The sequence below is a fragment of the Mirounga leonina genome, unplaced genomic scaffold (genome assembly GCF_011800145.1).
Source record: "Mirounga leonina isolate KUSES-001 unplaced genomic scaffold, KU_Mleo_1.0 Mir_96, whole genome shotgun sequence".
Taxonomy (NCBI): Eukaryota; Metazoa; Chordata; class Mammalia; order Carnivora; family Phocidae; genus Mirounga; species Mirounga leonina.
In genome coordinates, this window is record NW_023270871.1 from 7,046,002 (window position 1) to 7,066,953 (window position 20,952).

Here is a 20,952-nt window from a genome sequence, read left to right on the forward strand (position 1 = left end):
AGCAGGGAGCCCGATGCAGGGTTGGATCCCAGGACGCTGGGATCATGACCTGAGCCGAAGGCAGACGCCTAACCATCTGAGCCACCCAGGCGCCCCAGGTCCATGCAGTTCTAAAGCCCACCCTTTTAACTACTATGTATACAACGGCTGTATCCCTTTTTGCTGACTATAATGCAACCCCTCCTTCACATTTCACCTGCTATTTTAACTTCTCGGTTCTTTTCACTTGGCAGAGTTTCAGTGTATGATTGTTCTGGGTTTTTCTGTGCATGTGTTAATATTGAAGACCCACCAACTACTTCTCTTTTTACATAATAGAGATTCTTTTGTCTACAAGTTTTCTCTTCCTAATGTAAGTTTCTGGTGGAGAGTAATGGTAAGTTGCCCATTTAGGGCCTCGCCACTGAGCTGAGCACATACATACCTGACCGGAAGTAGCCCACATCATCTTCATCAGCACAGCTAACATTTAGGCAGTGTTTACCGTGTACTAAACATTTGCACGGCTTATTTCAATTAATCCTCGTAATAACTCTGTGAAGGGGATTACATTGTTATCCCCAAGGTGAAGAGACTTGCCCAAGTTCATCCAGTTACTACATTGTAGAGCTTGAGTCTATCCAACACCAGATTCCACATGCTTAATTACCCCATGTTCCCCGCAATGGACTCTAGGGTTCTGCCTACTGCCTGTTCCTTCCACTGTTTACCATCTGCCCTCTCTGCTCCTCACTTCCTTCCCTACCCATTCCCTCCTGCCTGCTCAATCTTCTCAGCCTAATCATGGACTCTTTCACTTTCTTGGCAATGTCTAATTATTATCATATAAGATGATAATTAGCTAGGTAAAAACAGAAGTAGAATATGGGATTGAAATAAAGAATTTATTTTTTTTCTATTAGAAACATAAATTATGAGTGACTATAATGTCTTGAGCTTCATAATTTCTAAGTATCAAGATCAGGCACTGCTTAAACACACACCCTTGTTTTATGCATTGATTGCCATTTTTATTGAGCAGCATATTTTTAGCCATGCAGCAACAACTACAGAATAATTTGAGTTATCGTACAGAAGCATAGATAAGGCTCATCATTTGGCCCTCTTTCATTTGTTCTATGGTGTAGTGAGTTGCTTTGGAGATCATTGTACATTGATATGAATTATCACTGGAGTTTCATTCGGATGTCTGAGTTTAGGCATTTTGCTTTTCTCTCCAAATTCTGAAGTCATGGCCATTCATCTTTTAAATAAGATTTTTAAAGTAGGACAAAGCCATAAAATAAACATGTGAGAACCAGCATTGGGTATGCCCAGCTAAACAAACTGCCCTTCTATTTAGTTTTGAACTCTAAATCTCATTTAAACACCCTCCCATTTTTTTTTTCTCTAAAGAAGGGAAGACAAAAAAAACCACCCCAAAAAACTAACAATTAAAGTAGATTCTAAAGAAAAATATAGCAAGAACATTTTGGTAAGAGATATTCCCACATGGAAAAGCACAAAAATTGGGCAAGTACTTGCAGCTGACCAGTAGAACTTGGAAGAAGAAACACAGAATGAACTTCTGAGCTTGTGGAATGGTGTGGATAAGTTTTGATCACTGAAATGTTCCCAGGGACCCAGCACTTGCTTATTGAAACACTGGAATGGTTTATATGGTCTCCCGTGGCTTCTACCTTATTTCTTCCAGAAAGATTAGGTTGTGTGCTGCCTAAGGCCACATTTACTCTCAGTTACGAGATCACCACATGAATTATATTATGAATAGTGTGTACCAAGGCGTAGAAGGATCTCACTCATATTTCAAAATTGCACAAACCGATTATAACCCTGGCCTAGAAATCTGAATTATCTTGGCAGGGCTATGCTGTCAAATTCACCTGATTATATTTGCATTTGTGACAGCTGTGATGGCCTTCATTGGCATATGCCACTTTGCTGTGCCCAGGCTGTTAATGCAAAATAAAAGATGTGGTCAGGAGACGCATGCTCCACAGATGTAGCTGCCCCAGTAAACAGAGTTTCAGCCTTAGCCTGGCCCCCGATGCCCTGCCTGGTCTTTCTCGACTGAAGTTTCCATGACTGATTTTCAGAAAGAAAAACAAACAAAAAACTGAGTCATTTTTCTTTTTTTTTTTTTCATAAAAACTGCTCTCCATCCCTCTGGAAAGTACTATGGTATCCATGGTATCACACCTTTTACTTGCACAGATTCAAAAATCACAATCAAAAACATGTTTCTCAGAAACATTACTCTGGGTGTAAAACATGAATATATCACAGCCTATATAACACAGGGGCCAGTATGATGTTAGAAAGCCATTCTTTGTTTTTAAATAATAAGAAAAATCCAACTGTTGAGGAGAAAGTGGATATTTTGATTTTGAAGTAAGCCTGGTACTTGAAAAGAAACACATAAATCTCCCTTGGGGAATAAAAAATGGAAGTTCCATTTTGGACATTGCAAATGACAGCACCGGCTGTTGTCATAATATTTCCAACATCCACCGAGGATTAATTCCAGGCCCTGCAAGTTCACTGGATGAGCAGAAATGGCCGTGGAAGTAAACGCTGGTGTTTATGCTCTGACATCAGCGTCCACGGTTCATCCAGTGAAATGAAGCAGGAGACCTCTTGGAATTGGATATGTAGCCAACACTGGATTATCATGCCCGAGGATCATTCACTTGGTGGATTATCTGCAGAAACTTTAATCCCACACTTGCTTTCTTCTGCCTCTTGGCTCTCTTCCTCTAGAGTGGTACACTCGGGAAATGCGATCTCCTTTGATTGTAAGCGGTCGTGAATATTCATTAAGTGCTCACAGACTGCAAGCTGAGGAGCGGTGTAAGACACAGGTCTGCTTTTTAAAGCATTTTCTTTCGCTAGCAGTAGAGGCAATTAGCAAAAGGGAACAGACACAGGTCTCGGAGGCAGGTTTGGCCCTGGGCTCATCACTTGGATGTTCTGAGGCTCCATTTTCTCTAAACTAGAGATCCTAATACCATGTTACAGAGTTCTTTTGAGAATATGAAATGTTTATACAAGCCCTAGATCTCTACTTGTTTGCTGTTTTCCCAGAACAGATCGACCTTTTTATATACGTTCTACGAAGCAGAATATGGAAAGTGCTAAATGAATACAGAGAATTCCCTACACAGGAGGTGTGGATGAGGGACTGCTGTCCAAGGGGTGGGCTGGAGCTGAGGCAGGACATGTGGGTGGGAGGTCCCTAAGCAGGCAGAGGGAGAGGGCATTCCTGACAGCAGGTGTGGGTCACACCAAGGCATGAAGACAGGAATGCATGTGGCATTTTCAGGGCAAAAGATTAGGAAGTTTTAGATATGACTGGTTATGGGGATCTTGAACAGCAAGTAGACTAGGAGTTTGTGGAAGAGGGACGCCTAGCTGGAGTCAAAGAAAAATCACAGACCTCTTTTTCTCCTCTACTCCCCCCTCTTGTTTACATCATGTTCAGCAATTCCAGCTTTTCCTTGCACTCTGTTTCTGTAAACAACTTGAAGTCAGAGCTGCAAAAGGGATCCCTTTTTGTCTGCATTTGTATGGTCCCTGTGAAGATTTTCAAACTATTAGATGGTGACCCTAGTGACCCTAATGATTAGGCAAAAGGCCAGTTGAGTTTATAAGACTAGCAAATCCAGATAGTGGATAGTGGTGGGGAAAACAATGAGTGGCCAATGGTGAGGAAGGTGAGGATTAGGATAGAGAAAAGTGAAGTAGAGTGGAAATAAGTAAGCAGTAAAGTGAAATATGGGGAAAGGACTACTTATGATTTAGATGAAAGCCATATAGAAATTGATTGATGAAGCAGGGTCTCTGATATGTGTAGCTAAAAATTGGAGTCTGTTCTCATTGTTGGTTTGAAAATGGGAAGGCATCTTGAGTTTTTCTGCTGTAGGCAGAAGTAGTTGAGGTGAGCCAGGGAGGTGGAGAAGGCTGTGGTTCTACTTGGCTTAAGGTTTAGATTATATGTAGAGGAAAGAGTGATTTTAAACATAATTAATGCTAAATTACAAACTCACACTTGCAAATGTTGGTTATAATCCAGATTTTCTTTTTGCTGCTGATTTGGAAAAAAAAAAATCTTTGGAGAAATATATTTAGAATGTTTAAGTATTATTTTATGGAGCCCACTTTGGTACCACAGCTTAAAGGTACTCCTAAGAGAGAGCTTTTTCAAATGGGCCATCCTGAAATGGCATATTTTATGTGCATTTGAATTCAAGATAAGGGAACCAAAAATTGTGTTGCCTGGGTAAAGCTCTTGAGAGTTAAATGGGAATTTGGCAAACAATGGGCAAAAATTGACTTAAAACACAGATAAGCCTGCAAGTATGTAAAGGGCGGAGGCATCAAAGAATGTCAGAAGCAGTTTAGATCACCACAAATAAAGTAATGAAATGTGTAATGGGAAGTCAGAATCCACGCTGTCAGGAAAAAGTCTTATTATTGTGTAGAAACGCCATTATTCGGTACATTTAAGATAAAATGGAGTTGGTGTTTTCAAAGGGCTCGTGCCCACCTCTCCCCATGAGTGACTGGGCGTTTTCTAGTTTTAGGGATTTTTGTAGGCAGAAAACAGGTTTTGGTGCCAAGTATGTCAGTGGAGGCGGGGAGATGGGGTACTCACTGTGTTCAACGAAAGCTGTTGCTTAGAAGAAAGCCAGCTTTTCTTAAGAATGGAGAAGGAATTCAGTATATCCTATCAGGGGAAATGTTCTTTGCATACTATAAAAATTTTATCAAGTTATTAAGTTGTTTAAAAAAAAAAACTGCCTGTCTACGGAGGGTTGTATGCCTAAAAAAGATTTTTTGTAGTTACATGGGCATGCAAGATACATAGCTTTAGACCTGTGTATATGACTTTCTGAGAGGACCATGGTCTCCAGTTAGAAATGATTTTTATGGAGGAATCTAACACATAAGGATCATGCATTGTCTATTTTTTATTGGTGGGATCATATACAGTGATAGCAGAAACTATTAGGGTCTGTTAATGCTTATAAATTTAGAGCAAAAGAAATATTTCTAGAAGTACTGCTTCTGTGTCCATAGACCCAATTACTAATTTTATATACATTTTATACATGTATTAGGCTTGAACTATTTTTTCCAGCTTTCATTTGCCAAGATTAGACTATGATAATATTGGTAAGCTACAGCCAGGTGGATACATTTTCCTAATCTTGCCTACATTGTGGTCATGCTGTGGACCCTCCATTATGGTTTTGTTGGTCTAGCTATCTAGAAGTCAGCTAACATGGTTTTACATAATCAACGCCGGGAAGCCTTTTTAGAGACTGACACTGAGCACTTGGAGGACATAAAGTGAATCTTAAAGTTTCTTGGGAATATTGTTCTCTGCAGCAGAGAATGGGTGCTCTAAATCAATGCCCAGGAAATGCTCGAGAAGTCCCATAGGGCAGTGTATACTTTATTCTGCTTCTCATGACCAAACTCTCCATAAGCCCTATTTCTGAACAATTTTAGGAACTCAGAAGGAACAACAGGCACTAAAGGGAACATCATCACCAAGACTGGACCTTGAGGCTCTCTGGCTGACATAACACGTCTCTTCCTGTTGGAACGATTAGCAACCATTTCCTGGCTGATTGGAAGTGGTGGGATGGTCATTTTTAGGGGCAAGGCAGAGGTCATACATAAGTTCTTGCTCCCCCCCATTATCTTCATTTCTGGGTACTAGTAACATAGTTCAAGATGTTATGGAGCCCTATTTAAACTTCTAATATTGAGAAACTGACTCTGATTATTCAAGACTTGTTAGGGGGGAAAGAGAGCCATATGTCGTCTTCTGTCTAAAACTCCTTAGGCACCACCCAGCATGGATGGCTATATCTGAAACTGGCAGTATCCAGGAGATGAGTCCTAGAAATCTAAGTGTTCATTCAGCACTCTGCCTTCTGTAAATTTGCTGTGAGGAAGTCAGACAGTCCTGTCTACCTTCAAGCATAGCCTAGCAGGAATGGGAGGATAAGAGAGAAAACATACTGCCTTAGATACAACTTATGTATTGCAAACTGATCCTTAGACAGGTGGGTGACATCCTCAGCCAGAATTTAAAAGTCTAATAGAGAGTCTTCTTGAAACATTGGGTTTTTATTTCTGATAGTTGTCTTTTATGGATGAATGAACCACATGAAGGTATTCACTTGTGCTATAAAAATACATTGATTCTTTTGTAGTGCTCGGCCATCAGAGCGAAACTTATAAATGGTTGGAAAGGAAGTTTCTGACTTAGCATCCCCTTTGGATAAGTGATGAAAGCTTCCATGTCTTGGTGTTTCTGAATCTCTGCTATCTCACTGAGGCACTCTGCCGGCATCTACGTTTTATTGTTTCACGGGTATGGAGCTAAATGACACATCTCCCAATTCCTTATTTATTATCCTCCCAATACTTTTTTATTTATTTGAGGAGGAAGATAGATTACATTTATAAGGTGAAGATACTGCTTGAAGGTACTTGTTACTTTTATAGGCAAGCAAAAAAGAGAAGAGAAAATAATGGGTAGAAGGAAAGTATGCCCATGTCACATTCAGGACACTCCATCTGTCTACTAAGTACTTACAGACTGTGTACTAAGTACTTCCAGGCACCCTGCATGTACTAGGAGATGTACGCACAGAAAAAGAATACAGCAGTCAGCTCCTTTGAGAGTGACATGGTGTGACTACAGAGTAAATATGAATTTTCTTCCCTGCCCCTCCCCTCAGAGACTTACGAACTATTTATCAGCTAATTTTTCCACCAAGGTTACAATCATCTCACCTGTTGCTTGCCAGCCTAGTAGATTGTTAATATCGATTACTGTTTATTTGCATGTGTTCCTTATGTATGCTATTCATCCTGTATGTATTAAACACACACAGCCCCCCTGCCCCACCTCCCATTTATCATCTCTTATTTTTCTTCTGGACAGCTTTTTGTCACTGCCCTATTATGATGAGATCAGAAAAAAAAAATGCACAGGCTTCAAAATTAGCCGAACCCAGACATATGGAGCAGTAGGTTCATTTGGGATGCATTAGAGAGTAGAGAGTTGTTCACATAGATAACTGAAGCTTGTGTGCATATCTTCAAATTACAAGGAGAAACATTTGCAGTAGAGGAAACATGAAAACCTTGGCTTGTAGTATTCTAATGGAGGTGATGCTCAGGAGGTGAAGCTCAGAGATATTTAGCTCTCTCTGTCTTCATTATATAGGAGATTATGTTGGTGATTCCATTTCTTGCTACAGATTAGTTTGGGGGCCATCAGGAAGCTTGCCTGAAGATCAAGTCAATCCTGTCCGTGCTTGCCTTCACTGTATGCATAGATCCACTCTTGACAACAGTCTGTCTGCTAATTCATCAATGATTCTACTAATTATGTCAAGTAGGACTGATCCTTGGTGAATGCCCCTATTCTTATTAAATAAATAAAGGAAGAAAGGAAGAGCTCCCAGTATCTGGCCAGCTATGATTTAGCCCTTGGTAAAGAGTTAGTACAAGTTGAGATGGTGCCAAGCTGTTCCTGTGATTCATCTCTTCTCTTGTCAAGACCAGTTGAGGCAACGCAGTCAGAAACCTCCCTGCTTTGTGAAGGGGTACTTTATGTCAGAAGGGGAAGCGTAAGCACAAGAATAATTAGGCACTCTGAGTAGAGAGAATTCGTTCTTCTTGATTAGTGAACAGTTCCTGCAAGTTAAGGTCAAAAGTATTGTGAATTAATTCAATGTGCCCAGCTTCTTCAGCATTTCCAATGACTTTTTCTCTCTTTGAAGGTCATTTAACCAATTGGACCGGTTATTTTCTTAAAATCTTATTGCAGAGCTGATGGCATGCTGAGAGTTTAAGGCCGGATATGATGGATGCATCACATCGAGATGCAGATCTGGAACTGGGCCTGATCTTGAGGTGTCAAGTGGAAATCCATGTGCTGTGTTGTGGGACCTAGTTTCTGGAAGTTGATCCAGTATTATTTGGCCTGTGAAGTTCTAAGTGTCAGGTATGTCTTGTCCAACAGAATATCAGTTGCAGTTGTTGAAAGACAGATTGCCTTCAGGACAGTTGGCACCCATAGGTGGTTGAATACCCAGAAAACTCATTTATTCTCAGTCATTTTCATCCATAATTTCTCGCCTTAGTTGAAGCATTGATACCAGTGTAGGGCATATTAATTCTCACGTTCCAGCATGGTCTCTTTGTAACTTCACTAATTTTGCCTTGTTTCTTTGTCCAAAAGCCAGGGCTCTGTGGCTCAGTGGTAACATTTCAAAGCAGCTCTCACTGGACTAAAACTAAGTAAATGTGTGGGGCCTAGTGTTTTCAGGCTGGCTTTCAAGAGCAAAATCCTCAGGTTTTTTTTTTTTTCTCTCTTAGATTATGGGTCTTCCTAGGAATTTTAATTCATGTTCTTCAGTTTACAAATAAAACAGTCAAGAACCACAGTGGTTGAGTGACCATCTAAGATTGCTCAGCCAACTGGTTGTGGGGCTGGGATCGAAACCTAGGTCTCTTGGGACGGCACTTTGAGCAAGACCCCACATGACCTTTCACTCTGGCACATGTGCTGATGTCCCATAATCCCCTCCACTCAGTATTTCCTTTTCATCCTCCAATCCTGAGACCTCTGGTTATGATTTTCTTCCTTCTCATACTTCCTACCCGGAGCTGGTCAGCAGCACGTTGAAGTATTGGCCAAGGGGTGGCAGAGGGTTATGTTTCATTGCTGTGAGAGTACTTCAGTGCCGCTCAAGAAATTCATTCATTAAGAAATTCATTCATTAAGAAATTAAGTTGCAGGTTATCCCAGCATCTCCAAGGCTTATCTTTCAGGAACAAGAACAATTTACTCCCATGCTTGCATTCCCTTTAAACTCTTCCTCTAAGCTTTAAAATCCCCACTGAGAGAAAAAAACTATACACATACGCACAGGTGAAATACCAATAAATCCAGAATCTCCTCCTTGACGGAAGTCTAATTTTAAGCCCTAATGGGTCTTTCCTTCAAACTTTTGTAAAGCTCTTATCTAAAATTTTCAAGGTTTATAAGAGTAGGCAGAATAGCATAATGAATCCTCAAATATCTATTAGCCAGCTTCTGTCATTGTAAACTCATGGCCAATTTCATTTCATCTCTGCCCCCCCCCAAGTCCCCCCCCTGCATTCTGTGGAAGCAAATTCCAGATATCATTTCATTTTATGCATTAGTATTTCAGTATAAATCTCTAAAAGATGAGCACGTTTCCCTCTTTTTCCCCAGCTTTGTTGAGGTATCATTGATACATAAAATTGTAAGATATTTAAAGTGTACATTGTGGGGATTTGCTATACACGTGCCCGGTGAAGGGGTTCCCCCATCTAGTTAACGAACATAGCCATCACCTTGCTTAGCACGAGATAAGCATTTTTAAATCCTTGAAAATACATATAGTGTTCAAATTACAGTTGTCTCAAATGTCATAATTTGTTTTTCGTAGTTTGAATCAGGCTCCAAATAATTTCCACATGCTACAATTGGTTATAAATCTTGAAGTCCCTTTTAATCTGTAGGTTCCAAATCTCTCTCTCTCTCTCTGCCTCTTTCTTTCTTTTTTTTTTTTTTTAAAGATTTTATTTATTTATTTGAGACAGAGAGAATGAAAGAGAGAGAGCACATGAGAGGGGGGAGGGTCAGAGGGAGAAGCAGACTCCCCGCCGAGCAGGGAGCCCGATGCGGGACTCGATCCTGGGACTCCAGGATCATGACCTGAGCCGAAGGCAGTCGCTTAACCAACTGAGCCACCCAGGCGCCCCTCTCTGCCTCTTTCTATCTGCAATTTATTTGTTGAAGAAACTGAGTTGTTTGGAGAGTTTGCTCCCGTCTCAAATTTTGCTGATTGTTTCCCTACAGTATCTTTTTGATATGTTTTTCTCTATAAGTTGGTAATCGTCTCTGAAAGTGGTGTTAAATTACTTTCTCGAGAAAATGACAAAACGCATCCTGATAGACACTGGAGGGTAAGGTGTAGTCGCTGGTGTGAGGCGTGGGTCAGGGCTGGCTTTGGGGACATGGAGGAGGGAGACTGTGAACTCAGGATAAAGGGGGGGCTGACACCATGGACTCTGGCTTTGCATGATTGGCACTGTTCCCAATGTTGTCGGAATGCTAGCCTCTCCCGTTTCATTCCTCTCTCTCTGTTGGTCTTTACTTCAAGCTCTCTGGTTGGTTTCATGGTGATGATCGTTGGTGAGAGTCTTACCCATTACTGAACGTTTCTTGTTTAGTTTTGCATGGTTTCAATGTCCTTGAAAACAGCAACTGCCAAGCTGTAGGCCACCTGCTTTTGTAAACGGGACTTAAGTGAAACGGAGCCACATCCACTCCTCACGTCTTGCCAGTGTTGCCGTCTCACCGAATGGCAGAGATGAGTAGTTGCAACAGAGACCCTATGGATCACAAAGCCGTGTACAGTAAAAGTTTGCTTATGGCTGTTTGAAAGAGAAAGAAGTTATCAGATTTATATAGCACCAAAGAAGCGCTGGCTAGAAAAAAGAAATTGTAGAATTCTGTAATTTTCTTAAAAAGTGGAAAACACCAGAAAAGTCGCTTGTTCACAGGTGCCTTACCTGCACTTCGGTATGAAAATAATGTATATGCTTGTAATTGGGGGAAGGAATGACAGGCCTTCTCTCTGTATGAAGGTCTCCAGGCCGGAGGTCATACAGTGGTTTTCTTTCCCTTTTTACCTTTTCATTTTGCCATTACTTCCTTGAGGGATGAATGTTGTGGGCTGTAAGGGGATTCGGGATACTTCGTGATGGTTGCTTTCTTTCAGAAATTCTTAGGTCCTGTACTGAGCAAGGGCCATACATTTTCTCTGCTCCAGCATGGCAAGGCCCAGTCTGCTACTTACCTTGGGTTCCTACAGTTCACCTTGAAGAGAATCTCTTTCACTTGCCGAGGGCCTTGTTTACTCAGTAGTATCTATGCCAAAAAAAACACTTCATACAGAGGCCGACTTTGAAAGCGTCAGCTGGTAGTAAGTCAGTCTGGCTTAACTTTCCCTTGAGTCTGGAGATCTAATCAGAAGGGAAAAAGGGGTGATTTGTTGATTGAGGCAATTTGACACATACTGTCTCATTTAAACACCCATAAAAAACCCTGCAAGGGAGGTAATATGCTTTAGGAAACGGACACTCAGAAAAACGAAGTAAATTGCAAGGTTCCCATGCTCTAGAATTATAGTCTCTATCAGCAAATGCCATGAGCTTCTTCTTCTTCTTGCTTTCTGTTCCATAATCCTTACTGTGTTGCCCTCTTCCTCACACTCATGAAATGGCTGTCGGAGATCTGAGTACCATGTTTCCAGTCAAGAAGAAGGTGAAGGATAAGGGACAAAAGGTAATGAACAGACAAGCTGGCCACATCTGTTCTTCTTCCTAGATGTCCTACTTGGTGATTTCAACTTACATCTCATTAGTTAGCATGATAGGGCCATCCTTTCCTGCAAGGGAACCTGAAAATGTGCAGTGTGTTTTGTTTCATTTTGTTTTAAGCTGGGCACTTTTTGCCACTCCCATAAAAATACGTTCTGTAGGTACAGCAGTGGAGGAGAAAGGTTATTAAATAGGCAGTTTACAATCTTTTCAAGAGGTCATTCTGACTGGAAAACAGTATGGAGGTTCCTCAAAAAGTTGAAAATAGAGCTACCCTACGACCCAGCAATTGCACTACTGGGTATTTACCCCAAAGGTACAAATGTAGTGATCTGAAGAGGTACATGCACCCCAATGTTTATATCAGCAATGTCCACAATAGCCAAACTGTGGTAAGAGCCTAGATGTCTATCACCAGATGAATGGATAAAGAAGATGTGGTATGCACACAGACACACACACACACACAGAGACACACACACACACAATGGAATATTATGCAGCCATCAAAAATGAAATCTTGCCATTTGCAACGACGTGGATGGAACTAGAGGGTATTATGCTAAGCGAAATAAGTCAGTCAGAGAAAGACATGTATCAGATGATCTCACTGATATGAGGAATTTGAGAAACAAGGCAGAAGATCATAGGGGAAGGGAGGGAAAAATGAAACAACAAGAAACCAGAGAGGGAGACAAACATAAGAGACTCTTAATCTCAGGAAACAAACTGAGGGTTGCTGGAGTGGTAGGGGGTGGGATGGGGTGGCTGGGTGATAGACACTGGGGAGGGTATGTGCTATGGTGAGCACTGTGAATTGTGTAAGACTGATGAATCACAGACCTGTACCCCTGAAACAAATAATACATTATATGTTAATAATAAAAAAAGGTCATTCTGATACATGGAACAATTAAACATTTCTGGTCTAAACTCTCCTGGATCTTGCTTTTCCTCGTTTCAAATTAATTTGATAGAATAAAGGTTATTGCCCCTCTCTAATCCCCTGGTACAGGACAGAGATCCAACAGATAGAATTAATTCCTTCTGGCTTCCATGCTAGAACAAGGCACATGCCAACGAGGAGTGGCGACTCCTTGATGTCCTCAGCCAAACGGGGGGAGGTGTGATGACGTTACAAGTCTTCTAGCTGTATATTAGCAACAGGTGTCTGTGTAGACTGGCCAGCAATCCCTTTGGTGAGGGCATGGGGAGGCCACTGGGAGCTGCTGGATGGCATCAGCTTGCAGAGACAAATGTAGCATATACTGGAGCGCTAGCTGGACGGGCAACTATCTGGCACCCTCCAGGTGACTCCTGCTGAGTCAGCAGTTAGCTTTCATCTTCCAGTCGCCATTCCCTGTGGCTTTTTTTGATCGCCCGCCCACATGCCCCAGGCCTGGGTGAGACCTGCTGTGGTGTAAGGAGAAGAAATAGTCATGCCTCCAAAAGGTAAACACTCACGTGGGTAGTTTTCCGGTTCATGAGGATGAGGAAGTGCTCTAAGGGGAGCAGTTATCAAATGCCTGAGTCTTTGCCCCATACCTGGCTCCCCACAACAAAGTCCTTTCTGTGTTTTTTTGGGGGGGGGGTGTTTGGTTTTGGTTTTTTGTCAGGCAGAGAGCCTCAAGAAAACAGTGTGTCCTAAAAAACAAGAATTTCAGGGCGCCTGGGTGGCTCAGTCGGTTAAGCGACTACCTTCGGCTCAGGTCATGATCCTGGAGTCCCGGGATCGAGTCCCGCATCAGGCTCCCTGCTCAGCGGGGAGTCTGCTTCTCCCTCTGACCCTCCTCCCTCTCCTGCTCTCTATCTCATTCTCTCTCTCAAATAAATAATAAAATAAAATCTTAAAAAAAACAAAAACAAAAACAAAAAAAAGAATTTCAGCCTGCAGAGAAGAATAGAATCCACCCTGCTTGGTCACCTGAGGGAGTGCACCAGCTCAGGAGAGCTGGACTTCGGTGTTGTGCAGCAGAGGGGGCTAGAACACGGGAAGCTCTGTGACTGGACCCTGGTTCAGAAGGAGAAGGGAGGAGATTGTAAAACAAAATGCCCAGGGTGTAATGTAGTGCAGAGGTTACAAACTCGGAAAGCCTGTAGCGTCTTGGCAGGTAACATGAAGGTGTCCAATGAGCCAGTGGCCCACAGGCAGGCGTGTGTCCCTTCTGACTGCCACAGAAGAATGCTAGTGCTAACTCCCTCCTTCCTTTCCTTTCTCCTTCCTTCCCCTTCCCTTCCCTGAGAGGCCACAAATGTGGAGCTTTGTGTGAATAATCCAGTTTATTAGTGTTGACGGCCAGGGTTGCTCCTAGCTAATCTGGCTCCTTCCTCCAAATTAGGAAATGGCACACCCCCATGGCTGTGCAAGTCAAGTGCGGGCTGAATATCTAAACCCTTGTTTGCCCGTTGGCTGAGCCTTTGGGCCAGGCACGAGCTGCCCAACTTTAAGATTTTTTTTTTTTTTAAGTAAACTCCACCCCCAACATGTGGCTCGAACTCACAACCCTTAGACCAAGAGTCTCATGCTCTACTGACTGAGCCAGCCAGGCACCCCACCAGCTTTAGACATGGCCCAACTTTAGACATGGCCCTAAACGTTATGTTTTATTCGACTCACATAATATTTATATTATGGTCCACATTTAGCGTGCGAACTATCATTTTGCAGCCCCTGGGGTTGTGGTTTGCTCTGGGCTCAGACTGCCCAGTTTCAAATCGAGGTTCTGTCATTTAGGCAAATTAGTCAGTATTTCTCTGTCTCAGCCTCCTGTATCTGTAAAATGGGTAAATACTTGGAGCTACCTAAGGGTTATTGCGAGGTTGAAATTAAATAATGCATGAAATGCTCTTAGCCATTTAGAGTGTAGCTAACAGTCAGCATTGATAAGTGTTAGTTAATATCAGAATCACATAAAAAAACAGACTGAACATTCACTGGCCTGTCTCTGCAAGTCAGGTTTTGTTGGAGAAGTCATGGCATCTGACATGGAATGAGAGAGTGCATTTCAGGATTTCTTCCTATTTCCACAGAAAATGCTGATGCTCTTTCTCTGGTGACTTTGTGAAGGCAAGGAGCTTAAAATAGCATTACTTACCAGTTGGCCTACTAGGGCCACAAGAACCTTAGTGAAGTAAACACTTTGCTTGAACCACTGTCTCTGTCTCTCTGCATGAAGCACTTACAACTGACATCCATAACGTGATGTCTTAAAACCATTAGGAAAAGATTAAATTTAGTATCATCTGTTGCAAAAAGCACAGGTGTGTGGGACACATTGTAGAATAATTTACACAGAGAACAATTTTGAAGTGTTGGCGTTTAAAAGGCATGTGCTCCGTTACTTGAGTTCGTTTTCTAAACTGGCTCCTTCTCTTGGGGCCGGGCCAGAGAGTCGATACTCTATCATTAAAAATGGTCACAGTTGTTTGCATCTGACAGGCGTCAGGCTCTGCATAAAGGCTCCACTCCCATCACCGAGACTGTACTGAGAAGAGAGTGTTAACTCAGTTCTGGTTCCAGTGAACCAGTGGTTGGTTGCAAGGATTTGAGTTGAAATGAGACCCAGCGTTGCTCTGGTAGGTCCAGTCACATCACAGTGTTCAATAATGTTTTTTAAAAGAGGTAGCATCGACTTACTTTATAACATGACCAGGAAAGGGCATCCAAGAAACAATTTAGTTCTACCTACAACCGAGTTAACTTTGCGCTCACTTCGTTGATATCTAAGCTTCCCGCAAATGCTCGTTAAGCCCTAAACGAATATGAAGACTGTCCATGAGACTTGAGAAGACAAGGATTGCCCCAGGAATTCCATTCTTACTTCCTTCACATAGACGTGGCTGGGCTACCATCAGTCTGAAGCGGCTGTCTCTTGACCTGGCTTTCTCAGCCTTGCCACGGTTGACATTCGGGGTAGATAATTCTTTACTGTGAGGCTGCCCTGCCCACTGTAGGATGTTCAGCAGCCTCCCTTATCTCTGCCTATTGCTGCTAGTAAGCCCGCCCCCCCCCCCCAGCCCCCTGCAACTTGTGACAACCAAAAAAGTCCCTGACATTGCCAAATGCCACCTTGGGGAGAAGATCTTCCTGGTTGAGAACCACAGCTCTAGGCTAAGAAATGTGTTGAGATTTGTAAACTACAACAAGTTTTGGGGGGGGGGTGACAAAAAGGCCCTAAAGATAGAAAGGTTTTCACTAAGCAGATCTGTAAGCTGTGTGACAAAATGCTTAGAGAAAAATCCTGTAAGGACCATGTTTGGCAAGTGGGTGATTTTGCTAAGCCTCGTAGCAGCTTTTCCATGTGTTGTGTGAATTGCTATCAAACTAACCAGTCTAGCAGGGTGGGTTGTCATCCAGATCATCCATATCACCCTTAAAGGGTTTATCCAGACTTCTAAACAGGAGTGTTGCTTATCCATTGGTATTTCATACAAAAACTCGGTGGGGGTTAAGAAGTTCATAAAATAGAGAGGGACCTCGGAGTTCACGTCCACTTATAGGACGAGGTGCTGAGGTCCAGAGGATAGTTTGCAACATAATTTTATTATGATGAACTTCAGTGATTCAGACACTACCCTGAAATTTTCAATAATTAGTATAGAACAATATAGGCACAGAATTACTATTGAGCAAAATGTTAAAAATATACTGTTAAGTCCATTTTCAAGGTTTTAGGAATTAAGAGAAACCAGAGACAAAATTAAAAATGTTTTTCAAATTCAAAAAATTAAAGATACCATCAGTGTACCCTTTGCTTCAGGATCCCCAAATTTATATTTGTTTTCTCTTTATAACACATGATTGCACAGTATCAACCAGTTGGGGATGGAAGATTTCCATGAATTTGCCTTATCATACTTATAAATTATGTCTACTAAATAAATAATTTGGAACTTGAAAGGAATTATGGTTTAAAATCGATTTGTCCTTAAGTCAGACCAGATATTTTCACGATCTCTCTTCCCACCTCCATGCAGCATTATCATCTTCATGCAGATTGTATTTCTAAACAAAGGTGATGTGAATGAATGCATCACATTGGCACAGGATATCCATCCCTGTATCCAAATTTCTTTCACAAATCGGAGGAATACACAGTATTTTATAGAGAATATGTAGTATTCATGTTTTCTCCATGTGGTCAGCTCCTGAAACAAAGGACAAAGGGTAAGCAGGAAAATTATCAGATTCAGATGGTGTTCAACTGGAATATGAGAACATCACCAAAGGAAAGGTACAACATGTTCTGGTATGTTCAAGTTTTGATTACAAGGTGTATTCTTGCTGCTTGCTTGTCGTGGTGCCCCAGGCTCTGTCTGACTTGAGTTTGTGATTACCAGGGTCTCAGCAACAGAGTTCTCTAAGGTCAGGGGTGGACCCAAGCTTTCTCCTGCCATGCTCCAAATATCTCCCTGTGCCCAAACAACAAAGGAAAGCTTCCTCCTATAATGTGGTGTAAATGTTGTCAAAAGACTTGAGGAAATGCCTCTGACCTCTTTTGGACCTCACGGATAATCTCATTCAAAAATAGGTACAATGTCAAAATAGGAAATGTGCTGGTAGAATAAGCACATGATTCACTTAAAATAATGCTTCTTTGGGTAGGGGGGTGGAGATGCAGTCTGTTCTAGATTTTAAGGAGAGAGGTGGTTGGGAGAAATGTGGTATTTTTACCTAAAACATGGTAGACTACACTGTCACCTTTTGGCAACGAGGTGAAATGAAGAATCCGTTTGAAGACTGTTAACGCATTTAACAAATACTGAGAGCCTGTTTGTTATGAGCTAGTCACGAGAGATTACACAATGAACAAAACAAAGTCATTGTTTACATTTAGTGAAGGGAGACCATCAATAAACAAATATATGATTTGTCACATAGAGATGAGGGCTACGGGGAAAACCAAAATAGGGTAAGAGGATAGGTGGAGCTGATTGACCAAGAAGTTGGTATTTTATAAGGGATCATCAGGGAATTCCTCTCTAATAAGGTGGCATTTGCTCGTAGAACTAAAGGAAATAAAACAGAGAGCCCTATGGGTATCTGGGGGAAGATATCAGAAACTGTTATAAGTGTTCCAACAGAAAATTTATTAGGACTCAGAATAGCAGGCCTCTCTGTGTTTAGAAGGAAAGGGGAGAAGATAAAAGAGGGAGCTTCAGGAAAGCAGTAGGGATGCACCAAACGTATCCACTGAATTTATACACAGCACTGTTTAGACAAACCATAAAACTGAATTATGTGTTTGCCCATCTTTTACGTGGTTTTTTGGTATGAGACCCATATTCTGTTAAGCATCATGGTCTTTTGTATAAACCGAGTTATAATGATTGTGGGGTTGTCTTTTTGAGTTATTCTGCAAAGCTTAGACTAACTAAAAAAGCAGTGGTTCATATACATTGCCCAGGGTAGATGATGTTATTAATCTGAGCTGGGAAATAATAAAACCGGATTGTGCCTCCCTCTGGGCCCTCGTCCATTTCAGCAGATTCTGTGCCTGGTTTTTAATGGGAAAAGACCTTGCTGGGCAGGGCAGTTTCAATGAGGAAAAGCAGAAGAGTATAGGTAAAGATCCCATGTTAGCTGGCTTCACATTGCCTTCACATCCCTCAAATGACCCACCTTATCCTGGTCTTCAGTATGAGCAAAATGTTCTTCTAAAGGGTGTGACATCTCCAGGCCAGGACTAGGAAGCCGAGGACTTCAATCATATCACCTTTCTAAGAGTCTTTTAGGAAATTCTTACCTTATATTCTATATCTCGTTATCTCAAGAGGGGCTTTATTCTCCTTAACCGTGAAAAGAGGCATCAGCGAACCCTGCCCCTTTCGGCTGAGAATTGCTCTGGGTTTTTGAATGCCTAACATGAAATGGGGTCACGTGTGCCAGTTGGAAGCGGTTTCCCTGTTCTCAAGGACGGTCAGATTTCACCTACACACCTCCCAGGCTTGCCGTGCCTTCAGGGTTGTTGAGCATGCGTGTTGGGAGTTGTTGACTGTTAAAGAAAGCAGGACTGGCATAGGACCAGGAGGAGAATATGCTGGAATTCTACTTCTTGGGGCTGAAGAGAATTTCTGTTCAAGCCCAATCCTTGGACTGATGAATCAAGACTGATTAAAACAGCAAGGAAGTACTTCCTCAAAAGGGATGGCATCCAGACGCAAGTCATTACTTGAGCAATTTTGTCCATAGTTTGTGAGTTTCAAGGGCTTCAGGGTTTATGGTTTTTTTGCTTCTGCGAGTCATAATTTAAAAAAATTCTTTCATGCCCTCTGAAAACATTTCTTGAGCATCTACCCAGGATCCAGTCCTAAAATGGATCTGCCTTTGGTCAAAAGAATTCAGTAACACTGTCCTTGCACTTGTGGAGTTAATCATTTTATTAAAAAGATAAGACGTCTACCAGAAAAAATAATAATTAATTAATTTTAAAAAATAAAATAAAAAATCCAAGAAGGAGCAAGTGAGAAGCCAAGCAGGAGGCATTATCTCAGTGGAAAGAGTCCAGGCTTTGGAATCAGGTAGACTTGGGTTTGTATCAGTACTCTGACCAAGAGCGTGCCTCATGAGATTCACTTATCCTGCATGGGTCTCAGCTTTTTCTCCTGTAAAATGCGATGGTAATACCCATTACACTGTCACACTGGCTTGCTGTGGTGACTCAATAATTTATACATAAAGCAATTAGTATAGTGCCTAGCCCATAGGAAGCACTTATTATCTAACCAGACAAATAGGAGATCTGGGTTCTAGTTTTGATTCTGCAGTTATTAGACAGCTTTGATAAGTCACTTGATCATACCATATGTGTAGATCATTCATAAAGTGAAGGGAACAATCTCTGGACAATGTGTTTTACCTCCAAAATCCCATGTTATTTTGTTTTTGTCTTTTGTTTGTCTTTTTGTTGTTTTTAAAGGTGTATGTATTTATTTATTTTTAGACAGAAAGAGAGCATGGGTTAAGAACACACACGTGAGCAGGGGGAGGGACAGAGGGAGAGGGAGAGAAGCAGACTAGCCACTGAGCGTGGAGCCTGATGATGCGGGGCTCGATCCCACGACCCTGAAGTCATGACCAGAGCGGAAATCAGGAGTCAGACGCTTAACGGACTGAGCCACCCAGGTGCCCCAAGTCCACGTTATTTTGAACTGAAATATACTGAGTAAAAATCTCAATGGACGCTTCTTCTTTGTAATACTAATGCTAGCAAGAAATCATCAATGTTTACAGAGGACTTGCTCTGGAGCCAGGAGACATATGGGTTCTTTACTTTATTTGTTATTTGTTCCATGTGACACACTCAGTAAGTTGGACAATCTTGTCCTGTTTCCTATCTTCTAAGCCGTATTTTATCCAGTTTAGTATTCCTTAAGTCAGGATACATTATATAATAAGTATATTTAATGTGGTAATTTTTTCCCCCAAAAGCCACTTCTAAGTGAGATAGGCCATCTCATAATTGATGGTATCTGTGAAGCAAGGAAATGAATATTTTTTCCTATGTTTTGGATGATAAAGCTGGGTCTTAGGTAAATTTACATGCCCAAGATTAATGAAGTAACAAAGGCAAAGCCAGAATTTGAACTGAGATTTGTCTGATTTCACTCATTTTACCATACTTCATAATAGCAAATGGTTTAAAAAGTTGCCAACATATAAACTTTGTTCTCTTCCTTTTCCATAACAAAACATTTTTGATCCATCACTAGATTGAACTGTAGGTTGCCTATTTATTAATTCTTAACAAAAATACATTTTTAGTCTTCCTAGCCAGACTTTATACACTATGTATCCTGCACAGTGAAATGTCAATGTCTACTTCATGGTAACATTGGTCAGTCTGAAAAGTTATTTTCCTTAAGATAAGAAACTACTGGACTCCTAGATCTCTTTTAGGAATTTCACCCTGACCTGAGTTCAGCTGGGTAGTAGCAGCAGATTTTTCCCTAGACTTTCAGGATCCTAGGTCCTTATAAGGAAATAGGGATGTAGTCATTAGCAGTTGATTATTAAGCAAAATCATTGAAAAATGACAGCAGTATTCTTTGACCTCAGTCTTTATAGCTAAACTGCTGATCTTGGATAAATACAAGATTGCGTTACTAATCTATTGACATTTAGTACAAATTAGCTATCAAATGGGCCAGTTGTTACTGTTGAAGACTTTTTTAAAGTATATTAAAATTCTTATTCCCTGTGTTTCTTTCTCTGAAACAGAAGCTTAGGGGTTTTTATTAGGAGAACCTCTCAGTCTAATAACCAGCTGTCTAGGGTATCAAATCAGCTCTGTTGTCAAAATGATTGTAGTTTCAAGGTTAATAGAAAAAGATTTTTTTTTTTTTTAGGTTTCAAAAGTTTGGTGTTTTTTTTTTTATTATGTTAATCACCATACATTACATCATTAGTTTTTGATGTAGTGTTTCATGATTCATTCTTTGTGTATAACACCCAGTGCTCCATGCAGTACGTGCCCTCTTCAATACCCACCACCAGGCTAACCCATC

General features: G+C 41.3%; 1 protein-coding gene across 3 annotated transcripts in view; it reads left to right on the plus strand.

Moving 5' to 3' along the window:
* LOC118006412 (growth hormone receptor) overlaps positions 1-20,952 on the plus strand; it is a 257,995-nt gene that overhangs the window by 50,336 nt on the left and 186,707 nt on the right. The window contains exon 1 of one of the 3 annotated variants that reach the window (XM_034999067.1): positions 4,172-8,032. The exons of the other annotated variants lie outside the window; for them this stretch is intronic. The gene's annotated coding sequence lies outside the window, so the exon portion shown is untranslated. Of the gene's footprint in view, positions 1-4,171; positions 8,033-20,952 lie in introns of those variants that run through there. 3 annotated transcript variants of the gene reach the window in all.